The 18127-nt window shown below is 37.0% G+C and overlaps 1 protein-coding gene across 1 annotated transcript in view; it reads right to left on the reverse strand.

Moving 5' to 3' along the window:
* The window catches only part of ARHGAP32 (Rho GTPase activating protein 32), a 281739-nt gene that overhangs the window by 229154 nt on the left and 34458 nt on the right, over positions 1 to 18127 (reverse strand). The window lies entirely within an intron of this gene.

Below are 18127 nucleotides of genomic sequence, written 5' to 3' on the forward strand. Positions count from 1 at the left end.
GTTCAATGGAAACACAAACCCAGATCTCATGACATAAGATTCTCTCAGTAGATGCCAGCATGCTACCCAGGGCAGTTCAAGTTTTCTGAAAGCCCTTTCTGGAGAATGCTATCACCTCCCAACCTCACTGTCAACATTCTTCTTTACTCTTTTCCTATCTGTACAGTATTTCTGCCTGGAAGTAAGAAACAAATGACTTTCAACACTAACGTATTTATGGAATCAGGACAATAACACAACAACCTACAACTATAACAACAGGCACTAATTAAAAAAAAAACTGGGATACAGCCATTCAAGGAAATATCAGGAAGTCCTAAAAACAGAAAGATCAAGGATCTTTACATAATGATACAGAATTATGTATCATGTAAAAATATTTTTTCAAGCACAGAAAAATACATAATATTGCTCTAATTTCTGTTTAAAGGAGAAAAAAAATGTGCACATAATAATTATATTCAAAATATGTAGGATATGCAAGGAGTGGATATTCTAAATTCTTCTATTTCTTCTGAATATCTGAATGTATCATTCAAAAATAAATTCTATATTTTTTAAATAAGACTATAATGCAAAATAAAGATATTCTGAAGAGTATTGGTATTTTTCCAGAGAAACTACTCCAAGGTAGCTGTTCTTATCATCCTAATTTTGTACACTCACAACCTGGATGATGAAAATATTGTCCACAGAAAAAGAGTGCACTATTCATTCAGTGGTTCTAATAGATCTTATAAGCTTTTTAGCTTTTTAAGAATTTTACATTAGAATTCATCAAGTGACTTAAAATGAACAACTCCTTTCACATTTAAAATGCTATTATTCTCACCTATACATAAATTAGATTGGCTTATCCACTTGATAAAGATTTATATCTATTATTACCAAAATTGTACCAACAACCCATATCCATTCATGTCTATCTTCTGATTCACTAGTAAGAGAGTTCACTTTTTTAACTGGAAAAATAATTGCCCTTATTTGGTTTTTGAGAGGAATTGTGGGTTTTTTTCCCCATTAGGTAGTAGATAACAGAGTATTTATATCTTAAATGACCTGTAATTTCCTTCGTACACCCAACCATATACTTCAAAAGTGAAATGTTGGCTGGGCTTCCTAGTGTGGGGAATCTCAAACTATTAGTATTTTTTTAAGGAGGGGAGGGAACAGAAAATGAGAGAAAGAATCTTAAGCAGGCTCCACACCCAACACGGAGCCTGATGCAGGGCTCAATTTCACAACGTGAAATCTAAAATCAAGAAAGCCTAAATCAAGATTTGGACACTTAACAGACTCAACCACCCAGGTACGCCTCAAACTATTAAATTTTAACACCAGATAATTAAGCCGAAAACTGACCATCTTCACATTACTTTTCAATATGTAAGTACTATAGCAAGTCCCACGGAATACAAAAAGTTAAAATGTCACATCTTCCTACAGGGTCAATTTTAAATACTGTTACATAAATTTCAATATATTACAGTATGTACATTGCAAAATGTCATGTGGATTTTAAGATAAGTATGAAATTTCAAAGACATTTAGAGCTACTTGATGCACATCTAACATTATGTATACCTCGGGAGAAAGTTGTGACTAGCCTACCATCAGCCTATTTTATTCTAGGTTAGCAAACATGTACACAAATAAGAAAAAAGGATTCTAGTTACAAAGTCCCTATTCTTTTTTCCCAGAAATTTGCATTTAATGCAAAAGCAGTTAAAAGAACAGATCAAGTAAAATGCCTAGTGTATTTCAAAATATTCCTTATTTTGGACTTCAGTTCTTGTTCTTCAGTTCTTGACTTCAGCCCTTGCTGTTTGGACTACCACAAAATGGTGTAGACGTATGTACTACTTGACAGTACAGTATATGTAATATCCAGCAAATATTAATGCAAAACTGAAGAAATAAAAGAATTTTTTGCTATTCTCACAGAGTAAGTTCTCCTTGCTTCCTTCCTCAGAATTCCTTCAAAGACTATGCCTTTCATCCTTTCATTCTGCCACCTCTCTAATACTGCTGATGGCTTCTTCATTGCAGCACACTGATTTATACACAATGCTTAACTTGCACTATAGACTAGGAATGCAAGGTGCCTACGCTTAATGCCTTACAAACAGTTAACAGGGGCACCTGGGTGGCTCAAGGGGTTAAGCATCTGCCTTTAGCTCAGGTCATGATCTCAGCCTCCTGGGATCGAGCCCCGTATCGGGCTCTCTGCTCAGTGGGGAGCCAGCTTCCCCTCTCTCTGCCTGCCTCTCTACTTGTGATCTCTCTCCCTCTGTCTCTCTGTCAAATAAATAAATAAAATATTTTTTAAAAAATAATAAAAAAATTAAAACAGTTAACAGTGACCGACCACCTTCCTATCTGTATATACAGAAATCAAAGAAAAGAATGAAAAATCATTTTCGCACAGATGAAACACACATTCTGCAAGGAGGCTGCAGCCGTGACTGCTATTTGTTTTAGTCGAGTTTTACCAAATGACTTCCTCTAAGCAAACAGGGGCTGTTACCTGCTAGACTGCTTTCCCTGCTACTACTTTCCAGAAATCTGAATTGTGGTACAATACAACCTCCCAAATGGTACTCTCATGCCACAGCCTCCAGCAACATACCCCTGTACAGTGCTCGAAAGAGCAAACTACCAAAAGGACCCAGTATTCACATTGACATTTCCACAAATCTTAATGGCAATTTGCAAAACTCCTAAAGGGCACATTCAAGCTTATTCCAAGACAACTTTCAACTTAACTGCTCCTTAAGTTCTAAAGGTCTATCCCATTTTCTCACCCACTGACTCTCCTTAACCATAAATTTCTATATTTCTCTACAAAGTTACGGGGGTGGGGGGCATCAATCAAAAAGAGTCAAAGGAACTTTCTGAGTACTTTCTATAGCACAGAACTGTGCTACTAAGTGCTATATAAAGTAAGTGGTGAAGAACTGAATATTTTTTATCAGTCATTATTGTTGTGTTGTTTTTATAAGGCCATTATGTACATCTTATTGCCTTCTTAATTCATATTCAGAGGACACAGGAGAAATAATGTTTTTCTTATTGTTGCCTATTGGTTCATTAAAATCTATACTTTATAGAATGAAGCCAGTTATTTTACCTGAGAGATGCAAGACCATGAAAGCATCCAAAGAGTATAGCTACACCACAAAATGTTAACCATAAATAGCTTGCAGAAGCATATAAAGATTATCTAATAAAGTTGATAACTGCAATCCTGGAAACTTTAATATGTAATTTTATTTTACTGAGCCATATTGTGCACTTGGCTTACACTGATATCAATGAGACGACTGAGCATATCCATAGTATAATTTTTAAATGCAATTACAAAGCTTCAAAAATACAGATCTTACAATTTTTTTAAGATTTTTAATTCCAGTTAACACACAGTGTTATATTAGCTTCATGTATACAATATAATAATTCAACACTTCATACATCACCCTGTGCTTATCACATAGATCTTAAAAATTTTTTAATCTTTAAAAGCAGAAGTCATGTCACTTTCTCATATTAATAATTTCTAATACTGATTTAAATAATTCATTAATTCAAAATGTTATCTGCTTTTTAAAATAAAATGCACAACAAATGGACTGGATTTTATAACAACTGGATGGATTTAAAACATGTCAGCTAATATTGTCAAATACCTTTGGAAAATTAGAAATAATATATCAGGGGTACCCAGGTGGCTCAGTCAGTTGAGCGGCTGCCTTCATCTCAGACCATGGTCCCCAAGTCCTGGGATCTAGCCCCACATCCAGCTTCTTGCTCGGCAGGGAGTCTGCTTCTCCCTCTGCCTGCTGCTTCCTGTGCTTGTGTGCACTCTCCCTCTCTCATTCTATCTCAAGTAAATAAATAAATATCTTTAAAAAAAAAATTTGACTTTCTGATAACCAAAACACATCAAATGCTTAATCTAAATTATTTAATCCCTAATTTGTAAGTGCATTTCCCCCATGTATAGCTAACAATGGTGAGTCAGCAAATCAAACTCTTCCCTACTAAGAAAGGAACATTTTTTAAAGATTTTATTTATTTGACAGAGAGACAGCGAGAGAGGGAACACAAGCAGGGGGAGTGGGAGAGGGAGAAGCAGACTCCCCACTGAGCAGGGAGCCCGATACGGGGCTTGATCCCAGGACCCTGGGATCATGACCTAAGCTGAAGGCAGACACTTAACGACTGAGCCACCTAGGCGCCCCAAGGAAGGAACATGTAATAGCATGATAAAAGCAGAAATAATTGGAGACCATTAAGTTCGTGAAATATTTCTCTCCAGATTTAATTTTACGCTCTCTATTTTTCCATGTATGAACAACACATTCTTGAAAATACAGTCAGGCAATACAGTTTAAAGATAAGAACTGTAATAAAAGTCATGCATTTTATAATGCTAAATAACTTTATGACATTAATAATGTAAACTAACCTTGAAATACCACTTAAATTCACGAAGTGCTATGAAAAGTAACTTTTTTAAATGATGTTAACAGAAGAAAGTTCTTCTCAGTATAATTTAAATGCCTCCTTTAAAAAGTGGCAAAGAATGTGCAGTCATCCTTCACCAACCAGGGTTCATCGGGAACCCTAAGGAGAACGAATTCCATCATGTGTCACATTCCTGCACCCTCTCTTGATCACTGCCCCCAAAGTGAATCCCACTCTCGTCAGTGCTCCTCTCCATTAACCTATCCCCCGCTCTACTGACCACCTCCTCATCTCTTTCCAGTGATCCCTCAGGAAACTGTTTTCCCAATGAATAACTTCCCCAAGGGGTTAATAGGTAAATTTCCAGGTGAGCATACAGCAATTTAGCACAAAAGCTACTACGGCATACTCTGGAGTCAGAATGCCCGAGATTCTATTTCTTATTCAAACATCACTAGCTATGCGAACTTGGGAGAGAAAACCCTCATCAAACCAACTAGTTGCTATTCCACAACATGCCCCCAAAATTTCCTGCCTCGGTAAACTTCTACTGAAATGACCATTCCGTAATTGTGCTATCGATCCTTTAGCAGGCCCATCTCAAGTCATTTCCTTTGCTACAAGTTGTCCTTATATCTTCAACAAATCCCCATAATACCTAATTTACCCTTCTTACAGGATATTTTTATGGCCTATAGGTATACTTTTAGTTGATTATTCATAAGGACATATTCTACACGATTTATCTCTGAATTTCTGGAGACACAACACAGGACCTTAAATAAGCATATATTTGTGAATCAAACAAGAGATAAATAATCTGTTTGGTTATATGAATTTCTTCTCTCCCTCTCCCAAGCCCCAAACGCTTGAGCATGAAATCTGTATTTTCTTTTATGTTTTTTAGTCATCATAATCATAAGAAACCACTGCAGTAAATCTTTCCTATCTTTAATAAAAACTGAAGAAATGTCTTAGTCTGCAAAAGCAAATTTTATGTAAATTTTGAAGACTATACTTAAAAACAACATTTCAGCAGAGGAAGTAAAAAGGAATGTTCCTGAAGAAATCTGGGAAACCAAAAGAGAACATCATGTATAGCTCAAGTCAGTGGTTAAGAATACGGATTTAAGAGTTAGACATTCCCGAATCTGAATTCTGGCTCCACTATTTACCACAACTGCAGCTTTAGACAAATTATTTAACTTCTCTAACTCTTTATTTCCTCACCCATAAAATGAAGACACTGGCAACCATGAGTTATGAGGAATACGTGAAATCATATATACAAAAAGCATAAGTGCGTATCTGGTACATAGATTACACATTTGATGAACAACAGAAAAAAATTTTATTTAATTAAAGGACACAGATGCACTGTAACTTACACTTCATTAAAATTTCATTAGATTTTTCTTTTGAAAGAAAAATGAAATCTGCAGAACACGTTAAGATAGTCAATTTTGATACTATAAATTGGACAAATAAACTGGATATTCCACTGGATTTACCTCTTACAAAGGACCTTCAAAGTCATAGCACAGTAATTTTGGCTGAATTATTCAACAAAAAGCCCTGTAACAAACTAAATCCAAGGCACTGCTTTCCTAGAAAAAGATAAAATAAGAAAATATTCAATGATGTCTAAATGAATTTAGATAATGTCTAAATAGAGTAAATCAAGTACTACCAGTAAAAGCATAATACTGAGAAATATAGTAGTAAACAATGGGGAGAAAAAAGTCAAAAAAGTTGACAGTAGTTGCCTCTATACACCAGGAAATGGAGGCCAGATGGGGTTAGTTAGATGAGACGAAGACAGGATCAGGAAACTGATGTTTTTCTTTAAAAGTCCCATGGCATATGGATTTTTAAAGTCATGTTCATGATTTGATTAATAAAAATACAAACTAACTATAAAGGAATTTTTATTGTTTAATTGTTTTACAGGCAGGACCAGGGCTGGGTGAGCCAGCAAGTTACCTAGGGTGTAAAATTTTAGGAGGCATCCCTCTCAGCATCAAGCACTTGCATATACCTGCCAGACTCTAAGGGTACCTCCTCCTAGCCCTGTCCAGGACTAGCATTTTAGGAATGTGAATGTCATAAACAGTTGCTACCTATCTACAAATATATATGAAAAGAAATCTAGAATGATCTTCCTGAATATTAATGATAGTTATATCTGGGTAGTTAAACTTTGGGAGTAGTGAGATTTTGGATATACCCTCTGTACAACCAGACTTTTTTTTATAAGGGGCATATTATAACAGAACATACACCCACACATTATCCCATGACAATTTAAGCTTGATTTACAAATCTATATTATAATATTTCTAGCCACCCCTGGGTCCCTACTCCCCAAGTTCCAACTCCCTATTGCCAATTGCTTCCTAAAGAGCACCAACTCAAGGCTTCACTGACAACTCAAAATAATATATCAAGTAACAAACATCATTTGTTCACATACAGTAGCTTACCCTCTTTATCTCCCAATGTACATTACAAATAATAACTTCAGTGAGTCCACAAGTCATTCGGGTTAAAAACCTAAAAGTCAGGACGCCTGGGTGGCTCAGCCTGTTGGATGCCCAGCTCTTGATTTCAGCTCAGGTAGTGATCTTGGGATCCTGTGGGTGGACCCACATTGGGCTCCACACTTGAGGGGAGTCTGCTTAAATATTCTCTCTCCTCCTCCCTCTCTGCCCGTCCCCCTGTATGCACTTGCACTCTCTCTCAAATAAATCTTTAAAAAAAAAATTTTTTTAATCTAAAAGTCATCTTTAACTTCTACCTCTCCCTTATCCCATACAGGAAATTACCAAGCCTGTTGTCCCACCTCTGTAATGCATTTGTCATCCAATCTACCTTTCATTTCTACAGACACATACTAGTTCGGTCTTCATATTCTATGCTCTGAAATACCAGCTAACAATCACAGTTCAAGTAAACAGGATACAGTTTACTATCCCCAAGACAAAGCATAAAATATGGCAGAGAATAAGTGAGCAACTTTCTAAAAGAATGGGAAAAGTCTTCCCATTTCCCTACTTCCACCTCTCCTACATCCACCAAATCATTTTGTAGTTACTCAGTCTTCCTAAAACATAGATTTTATATATATATATATATATATATATATATATATATATATTTTTTTTTTTTTATTTGACAGAGAGGGAGAGATCAAAAGCAAGCAGAGAGGCAGGCAGAGAGAGGGAAGCAGGCTCCTCACTGAGCAGAGAGCCCCATGTGGGGTTCGAACCCGAGCCAGGCAGAGGCTTAACCCACTGAGCCACCCAGGCGCCCCCTAAAACACAGATCTTATCACATCATAAAAGCCATCATTTGGGTGCCTGGGTGGCTCAGTTGGTTGAGCTCAGTTGGTTGACCCTTCGGTTCAGGTCATGATCCCAGGGTGCTGAGACAGAGCCCCACATAAGTCTCCCCCTGATGAGCAGGAAGTCTGCTTCTCCCTCTCCCTCTCCCTCTGCCACTCCCCCTGCTTGAGTCTCTCTCTCAAATAATTTTTTTTTTAAAAGCCATCATTTACCAATGTTATATAATTAAAATAAAAATTCCTCTGCTTGGCATTGGAGTCATTCCAACATGGGGACTCTTCTTCCTTCTTCAGCCTTATCTTCTTATAATTCTATTCCACTATATACATGCTCTATTTTCCAACCTCTGTGCCTCTGCTCTTGTGCCCTAGGAAATAGCATCTCTCCTAGGCCTACCTTTCAAAATCCTATTTATCCTTCAAAGCTCAGTTAAAATGTCACTTTTCTACCTCCACAAACCCAAAGTAATCTTTGATCTTTCCTATGTTAGAGGTCTCACGATACTTTGTAACTTTCTTGCAACACTTACTACATACTGATCTGTAATTATTTATAATATATTTATAAATATATATTACAGTCATCACGAAATGAATTTTACATTCCTTGAAATAAGAACCACAACTTTTATTTACTTATCTCCCATTATACCTAACAAAATGCCTTGCACATATCACATGAAAGTCTCTGAGAAATGAGAGACCTGTGCATCCACAATAATGAAACACAAACAAGAGTAGAAGCCAAATCTGAGTACTTTACATAGGCCGGCTACTACTCCAAGCTATATGTGTATATAATTTCATTTATTCCTCACAATAACATGAGGAAGTTGCTATTTACTCTTAATCTTAAGTAACTGTATTTTTAATAAGTTTATTTATTTAAGTAATCTCTACACCCAACATGGCGCTCAAGCTCACGACCCCAAGACCAAGAGCCACCAGCTGAGCCAGCCAGGTGCCCCTTAAATAACTGTACTTCTTAAGGATTATGACCAGTATTGAGGGTGGTTATTGCCACTGTCATAAGTGATGTTTTAAGAGACACTATGCCTGAATAATTTATGGAGAGTTATTTCATAGTATTTACTAGGTAAGGAAATCAAGCACTTACTCTACTCAAATATTCACTAAACCACTGACAACATTCCATTCATTCATTTATTCAACAGCCCACCAGGGTCAGGTACTATACTAGTCCCTGGACATAAATCAATAAAATACAATCCCTGCCTTCAAAGGGATCACAGTTTTAAACATCCGAGTCAACTTAAGCTTTAGTGAGATGGTTCATAGATCAAAAACTGACTTAAAGAGGGGTCACTCTGAAGTCAGTTTTAGTACTGACTCTAACCAACAGTGTTTAAATTTCAAATAGAGAAACACCCAAATATAGCAGAACTAAAAAAGGGTCAAAGTTAAAGTAGAGCATCATCAAATACAGAGAATCCAAAAATAAAAGTCTTCAGTTAAAAGAAGTAATGGCTGGGACAAAACAATCTGTAAAAGCATAGATGGTACATGAAATCTAAAACCATCAAATCAGCAGGATCCTTTGATGATGACTAAGATAAACAGGAAAAAGGTGAAACTTCTACTTCCTACAGAATGAAATAAAATTATGAAAACTAGTATCTCAAAATACAATAAACAGACATATAATAACATGAGCCCAAAAGTTATAGGGGAAAAACTGAGACAAAGCTATAAATCACTCACTGCTCAAAGAAATAGGGCAATACTCAACCTTTAAGGTACTATCAGAGATGAAAGCCATGCTCTCCCATAGCAATAGAACTATTTTTAACTGTAAATTACTAGTGGCAATCAAATACTGAGATTAAACCTTCGGTCTGATCCATTCTAGCAATTTCTAATTCAACCGTCTGGCTCTGTGGACATTTCAAACTAATTTTTCAGGGTGATCAATCGTAACACTGGAATGGATTTTTAAAAGGGCCTATCCTTCATCCAGCCTGTCTGTTTCTCAAACTCATCTCTACCATCGCCATGCTACTAAAATGGGCCTTTTACAAAAAAACATATAACATCAAAGTCTGGATCTGGAACTTGATCATAGCTGACTTCATTTTCAGTTCAAAGGCAGCCTTTCTCCCACTGAGTGCCTGCCCCCTTTGTCTTCTCACCCAGGTCTACCTTCTATCAAAAATACACTGTTATGCTAGAGCTGATTTTTACTCACCATTCCCCTATGGGCCCAGCAGTGCTTTTCATTGAGCAAACAGTGAATAAGCTATACGAAATAGATTTTAAGACAGCAATAAAATGCTTATTCCACAATTCTCAGCAGTGAGTAGAGTATTATCACACTCCCATGCAAATACTCCATGGCTAAAGACCAAGATGTTTATATATTAAAAATGTAAATTGTCAGGGGCACGTGGGTGGCTCAGTCAGTGGAGCAGCTGAGCGGTTGACCAACTGCCTTCGGCTCGGGTCATGACCCAGGGTCTTGGGACCTGGCTGCTGCGTGGGCTCCTGTCCTTCTGCCCCTCCCCAATTGCTCACGTGCATGCTCTCTCTTTCTCTCATAAATAAATAAAATCTTTAAAATAAAATGTTAATAATGAAAGGATCACCCCACCCTTCTAGGGGCCTAAGGCTTGGAGGACGCTTCTCTGCCTTCTGCTGCACACCAGAGCAAGGTTCCAGTTTCAAATTGTAAGAAGATCCTGAACATACCCCCATAAACAGAGTGTGTCTACAGCTACATATGGAAGAATTTCCTCCTAAAAAAAAAAAAACCTGAAGTCTGATTGAGCGATGACTACACATCAGGGAACTGAGAAGAAAACTATATCAAAGCAGCTAAGCAGCTGAGAGACAATCTCACCATAAACTCCACCTTCAGAGCTGCAATCTGCAGCCACGAAGAATGAAAAGGAACTCCGTATCAGACACCTCAACACTTTAGACCTGCACTTGACAAGCCACCAAAATATCTAATTTTGAAAACCAACAGCGCCCATATCCTGAGACTACAAGACAATAGTGATCTGAGAAATTATTCTCAAAGAACTCATAGGTATAGACTCACCCACCCCAGGGCCCTGCTCATCAGAGGCAGCTGTGTCTGGGTCTGTGTCCGATTATGCCGGTGCCCTGACTGAAGGTGAAGGAAGCTCACCTGCTTACATTAAAAAGCTCAGCCTGAGGAGCAGACATTTAATTTAGCACATATCTAGGCGCCTGCTGGAACATTCTCTAGGATGAAAACCAGTGAGCCCCATCTCCACACTCACCCTTTGCCATGCTCCATAGCACTAGTATCTCCAGACGGAGCCTTTTCATGCATCGGGTGCCCTGATTCCTGTGGCTGCTGCACAGGAGACACCTCTCAATCACCTGGCTTTAGACACCTGTGGGGCTTGCACTCCTGGCCATGAGGGACTATAATAATTAGTATCACCCAAAAAGGAGCTCATACCCCTGTCTAGCACTCCGATCTGTGCTCCTTTTTAGGAATCACTTCTACATTGCCTGGCTCTAGCGGGAAGTGGAGCTTACGCTCACAGGTCCCACAAGACTATAACCAACAGCATTCTTAAATGGCTACCACCCCAAGGGCACTGCAAGAGGCAACAAATCCAGGAGCTCTTTTTTTCTGAGGCCCATTAGCTATTCATCATAACTGTGGCCTAAGGTTTACAGTAATCCTTTCCAGAGACCTTGGAGGACAAGCACTATCTTCATACTCACCCTCTACCAGGCTCCGGAGCTAAAATATCTCCTGGAGGGGGATTATATATATGCCTGGTGCCCACTTTTTGCAACTGGATGCCCTTAATCACTTGGCTCTGGTGACCCAACAGGCTTCCATTCCTGCACCCCAAAGGACTGTGGCAATGGGGGAGGGGGGTGCAGGGGGACATAAAAGACATCCAAAATGGAAAGAAAGAAGTAAAACTGTCACTATTTGCAGATGGTGTAATACTGTAAATGGAAAACCCTAAAGTCTCCACTAAAAAATTGTTAGAATAAATGAATTCAGTAAAATTGCAGGATACAAAATCAACATGCAAAAATCTGTTGCATTTCTTTACACTGAAAATGAACTATCAGAAAGAGAAATTAGGAAAACAATCCCATTTATAATTGTATCCAAAATAATTACCTAAGACTAAATTTGACCAAGGAGGTGAAAGACCTGTATATTGAAAACTACGACATTAGTGAAAGTACCAGAAGACAACACAACAAATAGATGGAAAGATCATTCATGCTAGTGGATCAGAAGAATTAATATTGTTAAAATATCCATACTACTCAAGGCAATATACAAATTCAATGTAATCCCAGCACTCTTCACAGAAATAGAACAAATAATCCTAAGGCTGTCTGGAACCACATAAGACCCCAAATAGGCAAAGCAATCTTGAAAAAGAAGAACAAAACTGGAGGCATTATACTTTCTGATTTCTAACCACATCACAAAGCAATAGCAATTAAAACAGACACATAGATCAAAGGAGCAGAAAAGACAGCCCAGAAATAGCCATACACATATATGGCCAATTAATTTATAACAAAGGTACCAAGACTATACAGTGGCAAAATGACAGCCTCCTCAATAAATGGTGCTGGAAAAACTGAACAGCCATGTACTAAGGTTAATGAAACTGGACCACTTTCTTACACCATACACAAAAATTAGCTCAAAATGGATTAGAAATGTGAAATGTGAGATCTGAAACCACAAAACTCCTAGAAGCAAACCTAGGCAGTGAGCTCCCTGACACAGGTCATGGTGATAATTTTTTTAATCTAACACCAAAAGCAAAAGCAGCAAAATCAAAAATAAACAAGTGGGACTAAGTCAAACTAAAAATTCACTTTTGCTCAGCAAAGGAAACAATCAACAAAATGAAAAGGTAACCTACTGAATGGGAAAAAATAACTGCAAATCACATATCTGATAAAAGGTTAAAATCCAAAATATACAAAGAACTAATACAACTCAACTGCAAAAAAACACAAACTATCCAATTAAAAAATGGTCAGAAAATCCGAATAGACATTTTTCCAAAGACATACTGATAGCCAACTGGTACATGAGAAGACGTTTAGTATCATTAATCATAAGGGAGATGCAAATCAAAACCACAAAGAGGTATCACCTCATACCTGTTAGAACTGCCACTATCAAAAAGACAAGTAATAGCGCACCTGGGTGGCTCAGTGGGTTAAGCTTCTGCCTTCAGCTCAGGTCATGGTCTCAGGGTCCTGGGATGGAGGCCCACATCGGGCTCTCTGCTCGGCAGGGAACCTGCTTCCCCCTCTCTCTCTGCATGCCTCTCTGCCTATTTGTGATTTCTCTGTCAAATAAATACATAAAAACTTCTTAAAAAAAAAAAAAGAAAAAGACAAGAAATAACAAGTACTGGCAAGGATGTGGAGAAAAGGGAACCCTCAGGCACTGCTGGTGGGAATGTAAATTGGTGCAACTATAAAAACAGTATGGAGGTTCCTCTAAACATTAAAAATAGAACTACCATGTGATACAGCAATTCTACTTCTAGGTAGTTATGCAAAGAAAATACAAACACTAACTCAAAAAGATATATATACCCCCATATTCACTGTAGCACTGTTTATAATGACCAAGATATGGAAATAGCAGACATGTCCATTAATGAATGAATGGATAAAGAAATTATGATATGCATACAATGTAGTAGTATTCAGCCATCAAAAAGATGAAATCTTACCATTTGTGACAACACGGATGGACCTTGAGGGCATTATGCTAAGTGAAATAAGACAGAGAAAGGTAAATACCATGTGGCCTCTCATATCCTAATAAAAATAAAAATAAATTTTTAAAAAACAAGCTCATAGGTAGAACAGATCAGCTGCAAGAGGGGAAGGCTGTGGGGTAGAAAAAATGGGTGAATTATTTGTTTTTTTTTTAATCTAAATAATTGAATTAATTTTTTTTTAATTTAAATATTGTGCAGACCTAGTTCAAGTCATCATTCAAAGCTGGGAATGAGGCAAGTTACCAGCAGTCATAAGATTTTAAATGACTAATCAAATTCATTCATAGGTTCTTCTTCACATGCACTCACACCTCCTGTCTGATGACTTCAAAATAATCTATGAGACTTTTTTAAAAATTTTAAATAGACCTCACAAATAACATACAGTAAAGGAAGAGGAAAAACATTTCTATTCTGACAGTATTTCTTCCAGAAGAAAAACATATCAAATTTTTCTAATCTGTCTTCAAAAAAAAAGCTATAAAAATCAATTTATTTCATCTTCCAGTTCTACATTAAGGGAAGAAAAATACTTTCTCTCACAACATACAAAAGGTATGATACAGCAACTTTCCATCTATCTTTTAAAGGTCATTTTTAACACATTACAACATTGTAAAATTTATAAGCAGAGCCTTTGCATTCTAGTGAATATACTTTCAGGAAGATAGAAACTTTTGCAAGAGTAAAACAGGAAGAAAATTACATTTTTAAAAGTATTTCCCGGGTGCCTGGGTGGCTCAGTGGGTTAAGCCTCTGCCTTCGGCTCAGGTCACGGTCTCAGGGTCCTGGGATCGAGCCCCACATTGGGCTCTCTGCTCAAAGGGGAGCCTGCTTCCACACCCCCCCCCAACCTGCCTCTCTGCCTGCTTGTGATCTCTGTTAAATAAATAAATAAGATCTTTAAAAAAAAAAAAAAGTATTTCCTATGAATAACTGAGAAAATTCTCAAGTATTTGTAAGAAGGGAATACTCTTTAGTATTTAGGACTCTCTCCTCTATAGCTCCTAAAATTAAAAATTAAACTGAGTCAATGGAAATTTTCCTTTTAATCATTTATTCTACCTTCATTTTAAATTAACCATAAATATGTTTAATAAAAGGCAAATGAAGAAACCAACCATCTTCCTTCAAAATTATTTACACCCAATCTGATCAAGTCATAGGATCCAACTGAAAGGCACTTGTGAAAGCTTATCTCCGTCAGTCTATCTAACCATCTAGGGAAAACCTACTTTCTTCCGGAGTCTGCATTAGCCTAACATTCCATAACATCTGCCTCAGAGAATTTTACACCAAGAATGACTTCCTGAGATGAAGTTCAAAGAGTACTTTTATTTATATCTTGGATCTCGTTATTTTGATTACAATATTATTTGAAAATTTACCCCTAACCAAACTCTAATAAATCTAATCGAAAATCATTCTTGGGGCACCTGGGTGGCTCAGTCGTTAAGCATGTGCCTTCAGCTCAGGGCATGATGCCAGGGTCCTGAGATCAAGCCCCACATCAGACTCTCTGCCCAGCAGGAAGCCTGCTTCTCCCTCTCCCACTCCTCTTACTTGTGTTCCCTCTCTTGCTATGTCTCTCTCTGTCAAATAAATAAATAAAATCTTAAACAAACAAACAAACAAAAAAAGAAGTTACAAAAATAAAAATAAAGGAAAAAAAAAAAGAAAATCATTGTACTGGAGTGCCTGGCTGGCTCAGTCAGTAGAGCATGCAACTCTTGATCCTGGGATCTTGAGTTCAAGCCCCATGTTGGATGTAAAGATTATTTAAAAAGAAACAAAAAAGGGAAAAAAAGAAAATCAGTCTACCTTTATACCTCAACAATTCCTATATAAAACATCTTTATAAATGGTGCTCCAACCCTAAATCAGCCCTCACATTCTTTTACCTAGGCTAACCAGAATATTTTCCTGCCTTATTATTTCTTTTGTTGTGTAGCTATTGTTTGTACTCTGCACAGATTAAATCAAATGCTGCATATAAAGCTCATTGTACAGTAACTGGAATGTGAGTCTTCCACATATCGTTACCACTGTTTCTCTGCACACTTCCAAGATTTACCTCTCCTCATTTTCTTGTGTCTCCCCAACTCCAAACTCCCACCCAAACAATAACACTGTTGACTTTGGGTGCAGTTAACTACAACCCCATGGTTTGTTCTGCTACATCCTTGCTTAGCCATACCCTCCTAAACTCAGTTTTACTGTGTATCTACTTTGTTCCAAGGGCTGTGGGTAAAGCTGACCTAATCTTGGCCTCCAGGAGCTTGGAGTTCACTTCCTCTCTCACATAGTCATTCAGCAAAACAAAAGGACAACACAATACCAGTCAGGTTAGCTCTTAGAACAAATGATGTAGTGCAAAGATGACAATAATATATTGAATTAAATAAGGAGATTAATAGATGTCCGTAAAATAAGAGAAGCACTCAAAAAAAAAAAAAAACTATTCTAGAATTCATTAACAACAGCACAAAATTCCAAGATCACTTGTAATGAGTCAAGCTACTATATGGCAAGTTAAAAATATAAGGACACAATTGAGACCCTCCCCCCAAAATAAAACCACTGATGACTCATCAACCTACAAGCTAAAGAAAAGGACAGTATATTCCAGGACATTTCTAGCTTTTTAGGAAAAAGAAGTTGCATAAAAGAAAATATATATATACCAAAGTGGAAATGAATTCAGAAGGATGGATTCTAAAGAATTTCACGTATTTATGTAAAGCACTGAACTGGCATTAATATTGAGATTTTTTTATTATTAAAAATACTCAAGAAATGAGGTGCTCAAGGCCAGGTCATGACTGCAGACTACTAGCTGAGACCCCGCTGCTGACTCAGAGTCACACAAAGTGGTTTCCCAAGCACACTCATTTTCTACCACATGAAAATCTATCCCAAACTGTTTTACAATATGTGGCATTTTTGCAGGGCTGCAATTCAAGAGAAACACTGGAAGAAGAAATATAGCCATAAATGATATCAAATGTATTCGTTTAAGAAATGTGACTTAAAAAGGAAACAAATGGAATAACAGAAATACTTGATATCCACCAAACCTCTTAGCCCTTCAAAAAAAAAAAGGTTCCTTTTTATGAAAACATCTAGAGGCAGCAATACTGGAGGCAGCCATGCTGGTGCTTCAGAAGTCCAGTGTGGATCTAAGATTAGATCCTTGCTTTGCCACTTCATTGGCAGTTGAATTTCAATTAGTCTTCCCCTCTCAAGACTGTGATACCTCCTCTGCAAACCGGGAGCCGCGAGGGGGCAGGGGGGAAATGTCTGTATTTCCATTGTACTTCTCACAAACATGCATAAGAAGAATATAATTGTTAACTGCTTTAAGAATTTTATTTTGGTGTCTCTTTTCCCTAATTATCTTATGCCGTTGAAATACAACCTCTGAAATCAATGAGGATATCTCATTTTACATACTGAATTACTACTAGAAGACTTTTATGATCCTGAAATCCTGAAGACTTTTATTTCTACATACTGATGGCCATGATGAATAAAAATATATCTACAACACAGATTTAAAACACTAATCAGGTTGAACCTGCGGGGAATTATATAAGCTGTACGGAGAAGACGATGTTATTGCTGACTAACAACTGGTTCATAGAGAACATGGAGGCCTCATACCCGGCCTCCTCTTACCATCAGAAGTGAAATACCAAAACTTTATTTTGCTCTAATGAACATTTTCACTTTCTATCCTGTAGCAGAGTTACTTCTAAAACCATCATGTCACAAGCTCTTCAACTATCCAATTCTTGGATACACTTGTGCTTTTGTCAATAGTTTAATGGTATCTTTCGATACTTTTTGCAGAGTTTTAACTATTATGTCATAAAGAGAAAAGCAAGAAGGAAATTAAACTGTGTAGGTGCCAAATGTATGCCAGACACTATAAAACTTAACTTATATAGCTTAATCTCATTTAACCTTTTAAAATAATAAATAAATAATAGAAAATAATAATCTTCAAAAATAATCCTGTGAAAAAAATACACCGGTTCCCCCACCCCCATCCCTGCCAAGGTCACAAAACCGGTCAATGGCAGAGGCAGGATCTGAATCAAGGCAATTTTTACTCCAGCCTATGTGCTATTGCCTATGATTTCAGCTTTTTAAAAAATCTTAACGCTTTTTCTGATTATAAAAATAATACTTATTCATTGACAAAATTCTGACAAGTACAGAAAAATGCAAAAAAGGTTAAGAACTGTGTGAACTACCTTCCAGAGATAACCCTTGCTTATATCTTACAGAATTATTTTTCTTGACAGAATAGAATCTTATGTTTCAGAGCTTTTTTAAATTCTTTAAATTACAAGTTAATATACAAATATACTCACTGTTAAAATTCAAGTACAAGTCAAAAATGTGCCTTTTCCTATCTCCAACTGCAGTCACTGCTATTAATAATTTGACTAACCAGAGTTTTTTTCTATGCCTGCACATGCCTATATGTGGATATAAATATGACTGACTTAATGCATTTTCATAAATA

Source organism: Lontra canadensis, unplaced genomic scaffold (assembly GCF_010015895.1).
Source record: "Lontra canadensis isolate GAN:19392208 unplaced genomic scaffold, GSC_riverotter_1.0 scaffold36, whole genome shotgun sequence".
Lineage (NCBI taxonomy): Eukaryota > Metazoa > Chordata > Mammalia > Carnivora > Mustelidae > Lontra > Lontra canadensis.